This window comes from Ascaphus truei, chromosome 4 (genome assembly GCF_040206685.1).
Source record: "Ascaphus truei isolate aAscTru1 chromosome 4, aAscTru1.hap1, whole genome shotgun sequence".
NCBI lineage: Eukaryota > Metazoa > Chordata > Amphibia > Anura > Ascaphidae > Ascaphus > Ascaphus truei.
In genome coordinates, this window is record NC_134486.1 from 369,359,375 (window position 1) to 369,374,423 (window position 15,049).

The following is a 15,049-nucleotide window of genomic DNA, read 5'->3' on the forward strand; positions in this document are numbered from 1 at the left end:
TACACGTTTACAGTTGGCAGCGGACTACTACACCTGTAGTCAGCTGATGAGGCTGGAAATCGCTTAGGTACATGCAAGCTTGCTCGAAACTGCACGCGAGATCCGGCTCAGGCTGCAGGTATCCGTGCGTGGACAGACAGCAAGGGTTGTCACTGACGGTAGGACCGTTATTGGAAGCTGGTGCTGGCGCATTGCTTGCCAGCGACTGACGTTTCTTAGTTGGTTTTAACACGACCTTTCGCCTTTTGCCGTCTGCATGATCATAGATACAGGAAAAACCCAATGATACACACCAATACCCTCCAATAAATTCGGGATCAATACGAAAAAAACATGGATCGCTACATAACTTTTTCCTTATTGCACGCTTCCACATATGAGGAGCTGGCGAAAGTTTGTAAAAGTCATAGTTTTCGATAAAATACTGATAAATTTGAACAACTGTTGCCATCTTATCATCTGTTGCATTAATCTCGGCCCATATTAAATAAGCGTACGTTTAGTCGGGTTTTTGGAACACGGACTGCAATTGTGCACTCATGGCTGGACTCTCAGGACAATAACCAGACCGGAAACGGTGCTTGTCTTTTTTAATATGAAAAGCCTAAATTGATACATTCAAAAACCATATGGGATACCTGGCGCTTAATACAGTAGAAAGTGTCCATACAGTGCAGTCCTTTAAATGTCCAAATGATGTTCCCAACCAAAATGACGATTGCAGTTGGATTCGTACGTTCTGTTGGGTTTTTGGAACACGGGCTGCATTTGTGCACTCATGGCGGGACTCTCTGGACAATAACCAGAAACTGGTGCTGGTCTTTCTTTAATATGAGAAGCCTAAATTGATACATTATTGTAACCTCTTCCTTCAGTCCCAAGGCAAATTTACAATAGCCCACTGTGGTATCTTTTTAAAATGAAACACCTGCAAGTCGACACATACTGAAGCGCATGCGCATTACAAGTCATGAATATCTGCCATCTGGCGGACATGCGAAGAATTGCAACCTATTAAATCCGAACCATTCTCAATAAACGCATGAACCGCGCATGAACCACGCATGAACCGCGGCTGAGAACGCAACATGAACGCGGTATGCACCCGGTTAAGTGCGTAGCATTCAAAAAAAATCCAGGAAAAATGCAGTGATGTTTTAGAATAAAAGGGGCTGCGACAGTACAGCAATCAAAAAATGTGTCTGGGCATGTGTTTCATTGAGCCAGTCTTACGGAGGAAATAATTCAAACAGAAAATTGAGTCTCATTCTTCATTTGAGAATGTTAGAGTGAGTAGGGTTCAAATCACATTGCACTGAAATTACTTCAAGAGTTATACTTTTTTAATTTGTGGGTTTTCACGACTCTCCAGTTTGTGTTTTCAAATTTGGAGAGTTCCCCTTGTAAGATATCTATTTTCTTTATAAGTTCTCAATGGTTCCCATATTTGTAAGAATTTCTGAACTGTGTCATTTTGTATACCAGTAAATTTTTCCATAAGACAGACCCTCCAAAGTCTCGCTTTTACTGCACCTAGAGGTGGCTGTTGTTCCTGTTTCCAGGCCTTAGCGATTTCACATCTGGCAGCTGTATATATATGTGTCAGCAGCTTTTTTTAATTTCTTTCCATATTTTCAATTGAATAGAGCAAATAATCAGGAGCGCAAATACATCCAAGAAATACAGAAAAAAGGAAAAATACAATAGTGCACACTGTATACAATATACAGCAATAGTGTAATTATATAGATGATCCACTCACAATAGTGCAGAGGAATGAAGGCAGTATGGTTGTTCCGAGTGACCAACTCAGGGTAGAAATCTTCAGATGAAATCTGAGCAGTATCCCTCAGAGTCAGGAGGGGAGATTCAGTACATGGAGAATAGAGAAGGCACAAATAGTGAAGTATGCAAGTTTAATCAAATAGACCGAGGTAATGCACTTACATAATTACTGTAGAGACAGGCAATTGGACCACCCTGGGTCAGAGGTGATGAGGAACTGCAACAGTCCTGCCTGGATTAGATGCTTGCGGTGGCCACCCACAGTCAGCAGATCCAGGTAAGAGGAGAAGGAACAGATGGTATAAAACCAAAATCCTCAGCAGAATCCACCAAAAAAATTTCTAGTCTCCAGGTGCTTCTGTATTGTTTCCAAACGCGTTTCACTCATAAGAGCTTCATCAGTGGGTTATTTAAAACAATTCTTTATTCATAAAATATACAAAACGCAACATCTCCTTTATTAAAGAATGGCAAGTCAAAACATTTACAGTGGGATGGTGTGCAGAACAGTCAGTCAGGCCTGCACAACTCCAGTCCTCGAGGGCCGCAAACAGGCCCAGTTTTCAGGACAACCTTGAAAAACGGGCCTGTTTGCGGCCCTCGGAGACTGGAACAAAACATTTACCAAAAATTTACAACAGTTGAACACTCACGCAAATGCGTACCCCACCAGATTGTCCTTCCATGGCCGATGCCTTGCATGGCGTAAAATGCCATTAATGCAGTCTCGAACGCCTTTCATTACAGGATCTGTAATTGAAAAAAGCGCCGCAATTCATCCAGAATGGTCTTTCTTAAATTGTCAGGAAGCACCTTTTTCGCGATTTCCTTCGTAGTTCACTTTGAAGGCCCACTCGGAGTACATCAAGTAGGACACATGGTGCTTAAAAATTAACAAGGCATACCTGTGGGGTACACCAGCACTCATCAACCTATACTTCTCCCTGAGTGCCGGTGGCATATCGCGCAAGATAATGTCGGGCACCGTATCGATGCAAGCGAATGAAGGTTGGGTTCTGGAAGCGGGTATTCTTCTGTGAGGGGGTGTGCTTGTGGCAGCGGCGAGGGTAGGTTGTCTGGGAGGAAGCTTTCCTCCTGTCTTGGTTGCCGTGTTGTCTCCTGGCGTGGTCATGACGGGGTTGTCATGTTATCCTCGTCAATGGCATACATGTACACAAATTCTTCTGGTAGAGGGGGTGCGCTTGGTGATAGAAGGAGGTCGATAGTCTCATTCATCACATCCATGCCACCCTCCTGCTCCGGCGTCAGGGATACAGGGACATGAACACCAAGCAAATTATGTATCCCCGCTATGTCAGTCTCTATCTTCTCCATCCGTCGATCCATCTTCTCCCTCCGTTGATCCATCTTCTGCATCCATTGATCCATATTTAGCATCCGTTGATCCATATTTAGCATGGTCTCCAGAAGCAGATCTATCTTTGCCAGCACAATAGAGTTCCCGGGGATATCCACACTTATCCCATTCAGCATCCGGTCTAACGAGCTGCTTCTTGTGCATGGCGTGCTGTGGACATCTGGGTGGATGGGTGCTACAGAGGATGAGATGGGGGTTCCATGGAGAGAAGCGAAAGCGTCGTCGAAGAAGGGTGGAGGAGGTGACCTGTGGATATCCGGGAGAGGAGAAGCGGCAGCGTCATCGAAGAGGGATGGAGAAAGTGACCTCTGGATTTCCGGGCGAGAATCGGCAGAGTCATCTAAGCGCAAAGGAGAAAGTGACCCGTGGATTTCAGGGGCACCAGCGGCAGCGTCGTCGAAGAGCAGTTGCGAAAATGGCCTGTGGGTTTCCGGGAGGGCGGCGGCAGCGTCGAGGACGAGTAGTGGAGAAGACGGGCTGAAGATATCTGGGAGAGCAGCGGCAGAGTCGTTGAAGCGTATTGGAGGAAGTGGTCTGCGGGTTCGATGGGTTGGCTGCCATATGTTTTGCGTTGAGTGTATATCACCGTATTTCTTCTTGACATAATAAGGCTGACGTCTATTAAAAACCTTAGCCTTTGGGGTCAGCAGAAGGTTTTCTTTATTGGCCTTAGCCTGTCGCTTTGGCCTTGGCGTGGAAATGGCTGCCGCCTTTCGCTTTTTCTGTGTGATAGGCATGGCAGAGGCGAGTGTCTTCCTGCATCCGTAGAATCGGGGTTGATCCATGGAAGCAGATGGCACAATGCAGTATCTGGACAAGGGCAAGTTCAGATAAAGATCATCGAGTGGTGGGCTATGCAAAGTGTGTAACCTTTTATGCATGGCGACGAGGTACAGTTGTTGAAAGTGGGCATACTCTAATGTGAGTCATTAACGTATAAATACACCATCCATTTTGTGGATTCACTGCAAATTGAATACACATCGACTAAACATCGAATATACATGGTTGTGTTTGTATTTCTTTCTACTCGCAGCAATGCCTGTTAAAAAGATTTCAAAGGATCTCAGTATGCGAATTAAGGAGATGTACACGAGCGGACACCGAATTGCAGCTATGCAACGCTGGTTAGCTACTTCTGGCCTTGTTGTGCCAGCAACCACCGTGCGCTATCATGCACACGGAAAAAACAGACAATGCACGAGGACACCAACGGTAACTAACGCGTAAGTATATTTATATAACTAAATTTATTTATTTTTTTATAAAATATTGTACTGTAGATCTACTAGTGTACTGTAATAGTGTACTGTAGATCTACTGTATCTAATTTTATAGTTATTTTGGTATATTTATATAACAACGGTATACAGTATGTATATTTTTTATATTGCTGCATAATAATAGAACAATATTCTGTGTACTTTAGATCTACTGTATCTAATTTTATAGTTATTTCGGTATATTTATATAACAACAGTATATGTCTATTTTTTATATTGCTGCATATTAATAGAACAATATACTGTGTACTGTAGATCTACTGTATCTAATTTTATAGTTATTTCGGTATATTTATATAACAACGGTATATGTATATTTTTTATATTGCTGCATATTAATGGAAGGGTAGGGATCATCAGGAAGCGCAAACATGTGAAAAACAAGTACACAAACTGATGGTGCAGTATTGTAACAATAACGTGAAATAATGATGGCAAAGTCTATGGTCAGAATACTCACAAACGTGAGATGTAACCGGACACGTAATGGTATCTTTAAACCGTAAAGTGGCAGCTAGGTAATCAAATGGGCACAACACTCTAGATCTGGTACACCTTTCCCGTGGGCCCTTAAGAATGAATAGAACCGGACATAGTGCAGACTGTACAAGAAATTTTATAAAAGTAGATAAAATCCAATAAACTCACATGGTGTAAGAAATAAACAAGCATATCCATTATCCAATTTACTCTCCACCTATGAGAGTAGAGTTTAGAGTATTTATACCTCTTACCTACTATGCAACGACACTCCTGAAGAAACCGACAAGGTGAAACGCGTAGAGTGATGTTGCAGGACTAACCGGAACCTCTGCAAGCGGATGTCGTCACTTCCGGTCTTCGGTGAGACGCATCCGTGACACGCACGCCAGTACAGAGGAACAGCTGAGACACCACTCATCCGGTCCGCAGAGATCCATTGATTGGGATCTATATGCTTGTTTATTTCTTACACCATGTGAGTTTATTGGATTTTATCTACTTTTATAAAATTTCTTGTACAGTCTGCACTATGTCCGGTTCTATTCATTCTTAAGGGCCCACGGGAAAGGTGTACCAGATCGTGAGTGTTGTGCCCATTTGATTACCTGGCTGCCACTTTACGGTTGAAAGATACCATTACGTGTCCGGTTACATCTCACGTTTGTGAATATTCTGACCATAGACTTTGCCATCATTATTTCACGCTATTGTTACAATACTGCACCATCAGTTTGTGTTCTTGTTTTTCACATGTTTGTGCTTCCTGATGATCCCTACCCTTCACTTGTTCACGAGGATTGAGAGAGCAGTCCTACACCAGGTTACAGCGGCATTTAATACATGTGTTTGTATAAGTATCACTATTGTTTTTTATTTAGTTGATTTTGCACTACACTGTGGGTTTATACCATTCACTATTATAACCTATTACACAGAGCGCCGTTATTGATAAGTTTTTTCCCATATGCATATTAATAGAAAAATATACTGTGTACTTTAGATCTACTGCATCTAATTTTATAGTTATTTTGGTATATTTATATAACATCGGTATCTGTATATTTTTTATATTGCTGCATAATAATAGAACAATATACTGTGTACTGTAGATCTACTGTATCTAATTTTATAGTTATTTCGGTATATTTATATAACAACAGTATATACTGTATATTGTTTATATTGCTGCATATTAATAGGACAATATCTCACTGTATACTATTTTTACTGAAAATGATGTGCTGTGCTTGTGGCCTACTGCACTGTAACTTACCGGATTGTTGTTTTTCTGTACATTGTAGGGAGACAACTCTTCTGGTCGACAAGATAAGTGAGGAGAATGATGAGAAGAGTGCATTAAGGGTCAAATACACTCTGCAGGAAAATCACAATCTCACTGTATCCGAGACCAGCATAAAGAAGATGAGACGCAGAATTGGATGGAAATATGGACGTGTGAGGTTAGTACTGGACAATACAGGAGGTAAAAGTGTTGTTTAAGAAACTGTACTGTACCTCTAAAATTAATTATTCCTTGTCATTAAAGACCGTACCCCATGATAAGGGACGTAAACAAAATCAAAAGAGTGGTCCAGGCCCAGGCATGGATTGACAATGGGGAAACTTTCCAGGATTACATCTTCACTGACGAGTCTACTGTATCGCTGGAGAGATTTGGCAACTTTGCATTCCACAAACAAGGTCGCATATCTATGAAGCCGCGTCCACAACACCCAGTGAAGATGCATGTGTGGGGTGCCATCACTAAGTGTGGACCAGGATGCATCGTCATCTTTGAAGGTACAGTAAAATGTATGTCACACGCTTTTGCCTTATGCACTGTACGGTACTAGTGTGCAGTTTTTTGAGCACTTTTCTTTTCTTGTTATAGGAATCATGAATAAAGCTTCTTCAAAGACAAAATTGTGCCTGAGATTGTGGAATACATCACACGCGAGTTCCCGGATGGTCATCGTTTCTACCAGGACAACGATCCGAAGCACACCGCGTCAACAGCGCATATCCTTGAGCGCGGTATCAACTGGGTGAAGACGCCAGTGGAGTAAGTGCGGTAACCGTGTCTTATTTTTTCCCACTGTTTTTACTGTGTACTGTATCTCTTAAACTAATTGTCCTTTTTTTCCAATGACAGATCGCCAGACTTCAATCCGATCGAAATGGTCTGGCATCAGCTGAAGGACCATATCCGAAAAGTCATGAAACCCTCCAAAAAGGATGAGTTGGCGAAAGGCATACTGAGTTTTTAGAACGATGTACTCACCGTGGAACGATGCAATAAATATATTGACCATAATGCGATTGTGTTGCCTATTGTGATCGCGCTTAATGGGCAAGCATCAGGAAGGTAGTATGGTATCCTGAAGTACTGTACTGTAGTATTGTAAGTACAGTATGATACAGGTAAGTATGGCACAGATTTTTCCTTTTCTAGTAGTCAGAGTATATAGTAGTTCCAGTATAAACTAGTTTGACCGTTCTACGATAACTGCATACAGTAGTCCAATATGGAGTAGCTATGCAGTACACAATGCCATAATACAGTATGCACCTACTGTACAGTACAGTAACTGCTCAATTTATTTATTTCCAGAGAGAGCAGCACCAGCCATCTGGTTACAAAGTATTTAACAGTAGTCAGAGTACACAGTAGTTCCAGTATGGACTTGTTTGACAGTGCTAACAGCGTACTGTAGTCCAATATGGAGTAGCTGCAGTATATAGTACACGATGCCATAATACAGTACAGTATGCACCTAACTGCTCAATTTATTTATTTCCAGAGAGAGCAGCACCAGCCATCTGGTTCCAAACTATTTAACAGTCACAGTATACAGTAGTTCCAGTATAGACTAGTTTAAAAGTACTACACAGCACACAATGAAATACAGTACGCACATAACTGCACTAATTTTTTGTTTTCTTGTCTTTTCAGGAAAAAAGAATGGACTGGGAGAGAGGGGGGGTGTCGTGTACAGTCTGTGAACTATTTGTATAGTCTAGTGTACAGTATCTAAACTGCAGTACCTGCAGATGTACACAAAACCTCTCCTCTCTCAATGAACTACTGTACTGTACACAGAATGAGGAAGAAGATATAGACGGAAAAAATTATATTACTATATATATATATATATATATATATTAAATTATAAATATTATTAATTAATATTATTATCAATGTGCATTATTCATGTTTATCCACCGGCCCTCAATTTCCATCTGACAGAAGAACTTAATAAAGACTGCATTATGTATTATTCATGATTATTTTTATATTTGTTTTTTTTGGTTCCTGATAAAATAAAATAAATATTTATTTATATTCTTGATAATCACAATCATTGACAATAATCCCCCACCCCCCCATACCTACAGTACACCAAAGAAAAAGAATGAATGACAAAACAACATGAATCAGTTAATGGTTTTTTTAACTCTCAATTCTCACAGTGCTGTGCAAATCAGATTTACATATCAAATTCGAGAAGGGTTTTTCCAAAGCGTTACCGTAAACAAAGCCTCAAAGTGTTGGAGGGGGGGGGGTTGGGTGAGTCATGCGCAGTAATCAGCTAGCTCCCATCTCAAAGAGGACTACACACGGGGACTTCCGGTGACGTCACAGCCGATGGTCTGCTAGTGGAGGAGCTCCCGGCGCCCTCACCAAGATAAATAATAGAATAAGCTCATTCCCCACCCCAAACCCCCCGAAAATCGATCCCACCCCGAGAACTCACTCTGAAGAGATGGCAGGGAAGCCGCAGAGGAAGAGTCAATGCCCCGTCACCAAGTTCTTCGCTCCGGCGCAACGCCTAGCTGAGATCAGCTCCGAGGAGCAAGATGGCGCCGGAGAAGAACCGGAGCACGAGGTGCGCAGCGGCCGTCAGAGCCCGACAGACTCAGATCCCCCCGTCCTAAATAAAGACTTTTTTGATGCCCTAATTATTAAAATGAGGAGGGGAGTTCAGGAGGACACGGAAAAGGCCCTCCAAACCATCCGGGCAGAAGTAGAAGCACTGACGGAGCGAACGGAAGACCTGGAGGTCAAGATGGAGGTAGCCTCAAATGAACAGGCTGAGACACGCGAGGAAGTGCTGAGATGTGGAGAGGCGATTCAGCATATACAGGACAAATTAGAGGACATGGAGAACAGGGAGCGAAGGCAAAACATCCGCCTCAAAAACATCCAGAAACTATCTCCCACGAAGAACTCCAACCATTCCTCCGCAGACTCTTTCTGCAGCTCGTCCCTGATCTATCAGATCATGACCTGCACACAGACCGTGCCCACAGAGCCCTGGCCCCGAAATCATCGGACCCAAATAGACACAGAGATGTGGTGCTGAGAATGCACGCATACTCTGCTAAAGACCGCATCATGGCGGCGGCCAGAGAAATGAGGACTGTGTCCATGGACGGGGCACAAATCCAACTCTACAACGACCTCTCCCAGATAACAATGATTAAAAGAAACGCGCTGCGCCCACTTACCTCCTACCTCAGAGACCAGGGGGTAAAGTATCGCTGGGGGTTCCCCTTCAAATTAGTGGTGCTCCGTAATGGCCGCCACCACACAGTGACAACCCCTGAAGGCGCTAAAAACTTCTTGAAAGCGCTAGGGATCCCTCTCCCACCACAGAAGAGCAGCCGCCCCAATACCGAGGAGACGTCAGAGACGCCCCTACAAGAAGCCCCCCGAACATCGGAGAGACTGGCGAGCCAGCGCCAACGGTGAAACCGGATGATCCAGACAACTACGAGGCCCAAGAAAAACACAAGAGGCCCCCACAGTCATCCCACGCGGACCCAGAGGCCTTGAAGATATCAGCAAGCACCCAACGCAAGAACCCTCAGTGCACAAAGCACCCCTCTGGCCCCGAGAGGCCCCCCAACTCCCACCCCACGAACTATCTCCCCCTCCCCGCCCCCTCCCCCCAGTCCCCCCCCCTCCACTCCTCACCACTCTCCCCCCCTCCACTCCTCACCACTCTCCCCCTCCACTCCTCACCACTCTCCCCCTCCTCTCTTCCCTCCCCCCCTCCCCCCACCCGCCACTATCTAACCAAAGCCCTCTCCTACCTCCCGCCCCCCCACGAGTAAAACGTCCACTCACCTTTTCTGTCTCTCCCCGAGACCGAGGGGAATAGAGGCCCCACCCGTGGTGTCTCGGACTGCAACGGGAGGAAACGGCATCCGCGCTGCTCCTCCCCGGGCGCGGTCCTCTCGTGACACTTACGTGCTCCAGAGCTGCACCAACGAAGATCCGGGCTCTGGAGACGCAGGTCGGCTGCTGCATACCTACAAAGGCACACCTGGTCGGTGCTCCTGACGAGCATGAAGTGCCCTGGACTCATGATTCAATGTGCACGCACGCCAAGATAACAGAGCCAGAGACTCCTGCTATGGACACTGCAACCCAGGATCCGTTCCCGGAGCCACCCTTTCCCCCCCCCCCCTCTTCCACAGGGGGCAGGTTGTATAAACGGAAACTTCCCCCCCCCCTCTCTCTCTCCCCTTATGATGTACCCCGATATTCCCCAAAGGTATATAAGATATCCTACCTCTCTGGTTTTCCACGACCCCCGAGTTCCCCCCCCCTCTCCCCTCTTACCATCAAAATGAGGATATAGGTGTATAAGATCCAGACCCAATTGAACACCCCTACTGAAACTCCCCCCCCAGAATTATAAGGCTCCCAACTGAACCCGCAATTGTATGGTCCCCCCCTGAACCCCCTTGTCTCACCTTGCCCCCCCCTTCACCCCTCTCCGCCCCGTATACTTCCCTCCACCCCCCCCTCCCCCCCCCCCTCAACAGAACCGGAGTAGCACCAGGCACAACAGCTTACATCACAGCAATTGACATATCACATAAGCCTCAAGATTCAACCATACACCTCCAAGCAACATCCCGGCACGAAACTAACCCCACCTCAGTGATAATTCCCAAATGCTAGAAAAGGCTATATACAATATGCCCCCCCCCCCCACCCCCCCTCGCTAATCAGACAAATTACTATGTTAGATAACCCCCCAAGTGTTCCTCCCGCCCCCCCCCCCCCACGGATAGCTTTCAGCCCTCCCCTCCCCCCACCTACCCCCCTCCCCCCCCCCACCTACCCCCCCTCCCCCCAAGAGAAGACCTGTACTATGCTTAAACATCGGTACTATGTTTATCCAGCCTGTATGGTTATATGCCAATGTATAGAGAAAAAGAATAGTATTAAAAGGCGCCTAGTCAGGAAAGGATATATTCACCAACTGGAGGAGACCGATGTGGATTCCAGACGTACCAGATGTGCTTAAAAAGAATATAAAAGAACACAAAACATAGTGTAATACTGTATGAACATGAAACATATATGTGAACACAATAAATATATTATCAGCTGAGATCAAAATATGAGAAAAATTGACAACATTTAATAAATTGATTAAAAAACACTGGACATAAAAAACATATAAAAACAATTAATAAAATATTAAGTTGACAATTAATATTGGTATAGGACGATTAATAGGGGACTGATTCACTGCTGCACCAGATGGAGTGCCCACTCACCGGATGGAAGATAAAATCAGACGGTGGATATATCTGAGAGTATCCCCTCTCTCTTTCCAGCTCACACAGCTTTCACATCAGGATCGGAGCCAGGATGATGGTTGCACACGTTGGGCTGTGTGTGTTTTCCCTGGTCACACGCACTCATCCACAGCTATTGATAGGTGGAACGCAGTTGATGTATATAACTTTCACTGCTGTTACGCCGAGTCTGGGGCCAAGATGTCGGCTATACACGCTGAGCCGCGTGGGCCTCCCTCCTCCTGGCGTACCTTCCTCGTAGCTGTTGGTTTGCTGCGGCAGATTCGAGTTGGTTTGGGGTTGGGCTGACAGACAGCTGATTCGTCACGGCACTCGGGGGCAACTCGTGGTGTGCGGATTCAAGTCCCTGCAAGATTAACCCTACGCGTTTCGAGAGCGGGCTGCTCTCTTCCTCAGGGGTTCTAAAAATATGTCCCATAATGTCCTCTTTTATAGGTGTCCAGATAAGTCCAATAAACACCATAATTGGCTTGTTGCACATGCGCATTGCATATTGTGTGGAAAAAAGTCTATTGTTCACACATGCGCAGTGGGTCATAATAACGGAATACAAATACAAAAAATAAAATTAACGATCTCAGCTGAAAAACACAATATTACATACAAATAATTGTGAAATGTGTGTTGTGTGGGAGAGTAACCTGTATACAGCTATAAAACTATAGTGAATAAAAATGAAGAGTCTATACTAAAGCTATATAAGGAGCTGTTACTATGTGGGGAGATGTGTTATGATGTGATGTGATTTTATATATAAATGGTGAATTTGTATAAATATAGAACAAATGTGAAAAATCATGGTGTAATATAATAGTTACTAAATTAAGATGCTATATACTAATGTGCAAACATATGTTTCAAATCAATACTTAATATTAACTTAGTGTATATGCCAATGTATGCCCAACTATTGACTGACTAGATGAAAAAGACATAATGCAAGGGACCCCTAGGCCTAGGAATGAGATTCCCCCCGAGAACAATGTTTAAATAAAATGTCAAGGTCACGAATAATGTATGCTCCCTCCCCCCCCCCTCTCCCCCCCACCTGCCCCCCTCCCCCCCCCCCCCTAGAGGAGAAATGTCTTATGTCAAACCAACCGGTAATGCTACATATCAATGTATAAATGCATAGCCAAACAGCAAGGTATAAGAGTGACCTCGGCCTGGGAATGGAACTCCCCCCGAGAGTAATGTTTAAACCAGCTGCCAACTATGTGTATCCTATATGCTCCCACCTCCCCACCCCCCCTCCCATCCCCCCCTCCTCCCTCCTCCCCCTCTCACCACACCTCCCCTCCCTACCCCCCCCCTCTCTCCCCCCCTCTCTCTCCCCTCCCCCCCCCCTCTCTCTCCCCTCCCCCCCTCTCTCCCCCCCCCCCTCAAAACCGAAATACTGCATGTATATCCACCTTTGCTTTCTGCATATCAATGTACAATCACAAGGTTAATGTGGGAATCAACCTGAGGACATACCCCCACCAAAGAGTAACGCTGCCCTACCAGTGCAAACTATAAACACCAGACCCCCCCCTTCCCCCCCCCCTCTCCTCCTCCCCCCCCCTCCCCCCCCCCTAGAGGAGAAATGCCTTATGTCAAACCAACCAGTAATGCTACATATCAATGTATAAATGCATAGCCTAACAGCAATGTATAAGAGTGACCTCGGCCTGGGAATGGGACTCCCCCCGAGAGTAATGTTTAAACCAGCTGCAAACCATGTGTATCCTATATGCTCCCACCTCCCCCCCCCCTCCTCCCTCCTCCCCCTCTCACCGCACCTCCCCTCCCTGCCCCCCCCCTCCCACCCCCCCTCTTTCTCCCCTACCCCCCCCATCCCCCCTCAAAACCGAAATATTGCATGTATATCCACCTTTGCTTACTGCATATCATTGTACAATCACAAGGTTAATGTGGGAATCAACCTGAGGACATACCCCCACTAAAGAGTATCGCTGCCCTACCAGCGCAAACCATAAACACCAGACCCCCCCCTTCCCCCCCCTCTCCTCCTCCCCCCCCCTCCCTCCTCCCCCCTCCCCCCCCCCTCCCTCCCCCTTCCCCCACTCTCCCTCCCTCTCTCCCCCCTCCCTCCCCCTCCCCCCCCCTCCCCCCTCCCTCCTCCTCCCACCCCACCCCTCCTCCCCCTCCCCCCCCCTCTCCCTCCTCCTCCCCCCCCCTCCTCTCCCCCCTCCCCCTCCCCCCCCTCCCCTTCCCCCCTCCCCTCCTCCCCCCCCCCCCGGGGAAACAAGAACGTAACACAAAAAAAGGAAACAATGTTCGCAAAGGATGTAAAAGACCAGTTATAGGGCCTCATGCAGTAAGCCCCGATACAAAATTTTCGGCACGAATTGCGAAAATGTATTTTTTGGGCGATTTGCCCTCGCAGTATTCAGTAAGGGCCGAATCCTTCCGATCCCTGCTGAAGCACTGCGAAAGCAAAGCTGCCGATGAGCTGTGGCGATACAGCCTGGCTCCCGATAAGGCTCCCGATAAGCCTTTGGTGCCGATAGATGTTTGCAGCTGAGAGAGACAAGCCGCTCTCTCAGCGCAAACTTCGGCACCAAAAAAAGTATTTAAAAACAACTTTTATTTATACTCTACATGTGCAGGGGGTCTTCGGAGCTGAACCGCGTTGGTTTGAGGTCCGGGGACCCCCTGCCCCCCGAGATACAGGTCCCTTTATGAGGTGCCGGTATCCCTCGGCGTTTAAAGGTCCCGATCACGTGACCGCGGCCTGTAAACAAACCAGAGGGATACCGGCACCCCATAAAGGGGCCTGTATCTCGGGGGGCAGGGGGTCCCCGGACCTCAAACCAACGCTGTTCTGCTCCGGAGACCCTCTGCACATGTATAGTATAAATAAAACACACACACATCAATAAAGACTCGTTCCTTACCTTGGCGGCTATGTGCAACGGTAATGAAGCAGCATGAATGTCTTTTTAATTATACTGTACAGTGAGCAGGGGGTCCCCTGAGCTGAACCGCATTGCTTTGTGGACCAGGGACCCCCTGCTTCCCGAGTTACAGGCCCCGGTATGTGTCATCGGGTGGCAGTGTCGCCGCCATGTTTATAGCGTCCCCGCAATAAACATGGCGTCCACACTGTAACCGATGGCCCAAACCGGGGCCTGTAACTCGGGAGGCAGGGGGTCTCTGAGCCACAAATAAATGCGCTTCAGCTCAGGGGGCCTCCTGCTTCCGCACAATATTATTAAAATACATTAATGCTGCTTCATTACGATAGCGGATAGCCGCTAAGGCAATGAAGGGGTTAACGCATAGTAGCATGTTTATTGGGGACAAATGCCCCCAATAAACATAGCAGCAATACACAACATACAGTATAGTAATGGGCAGAATGACTATTATCCACAAAAGGATAATAGTGCAGTTGTCCATTTACAATACTTACACAACAATAAAGACTTTAAATACATATAGCACTCACCCATGTCCCACTGCCACGATGAAGGCCATCCTCATCTTCATCCTG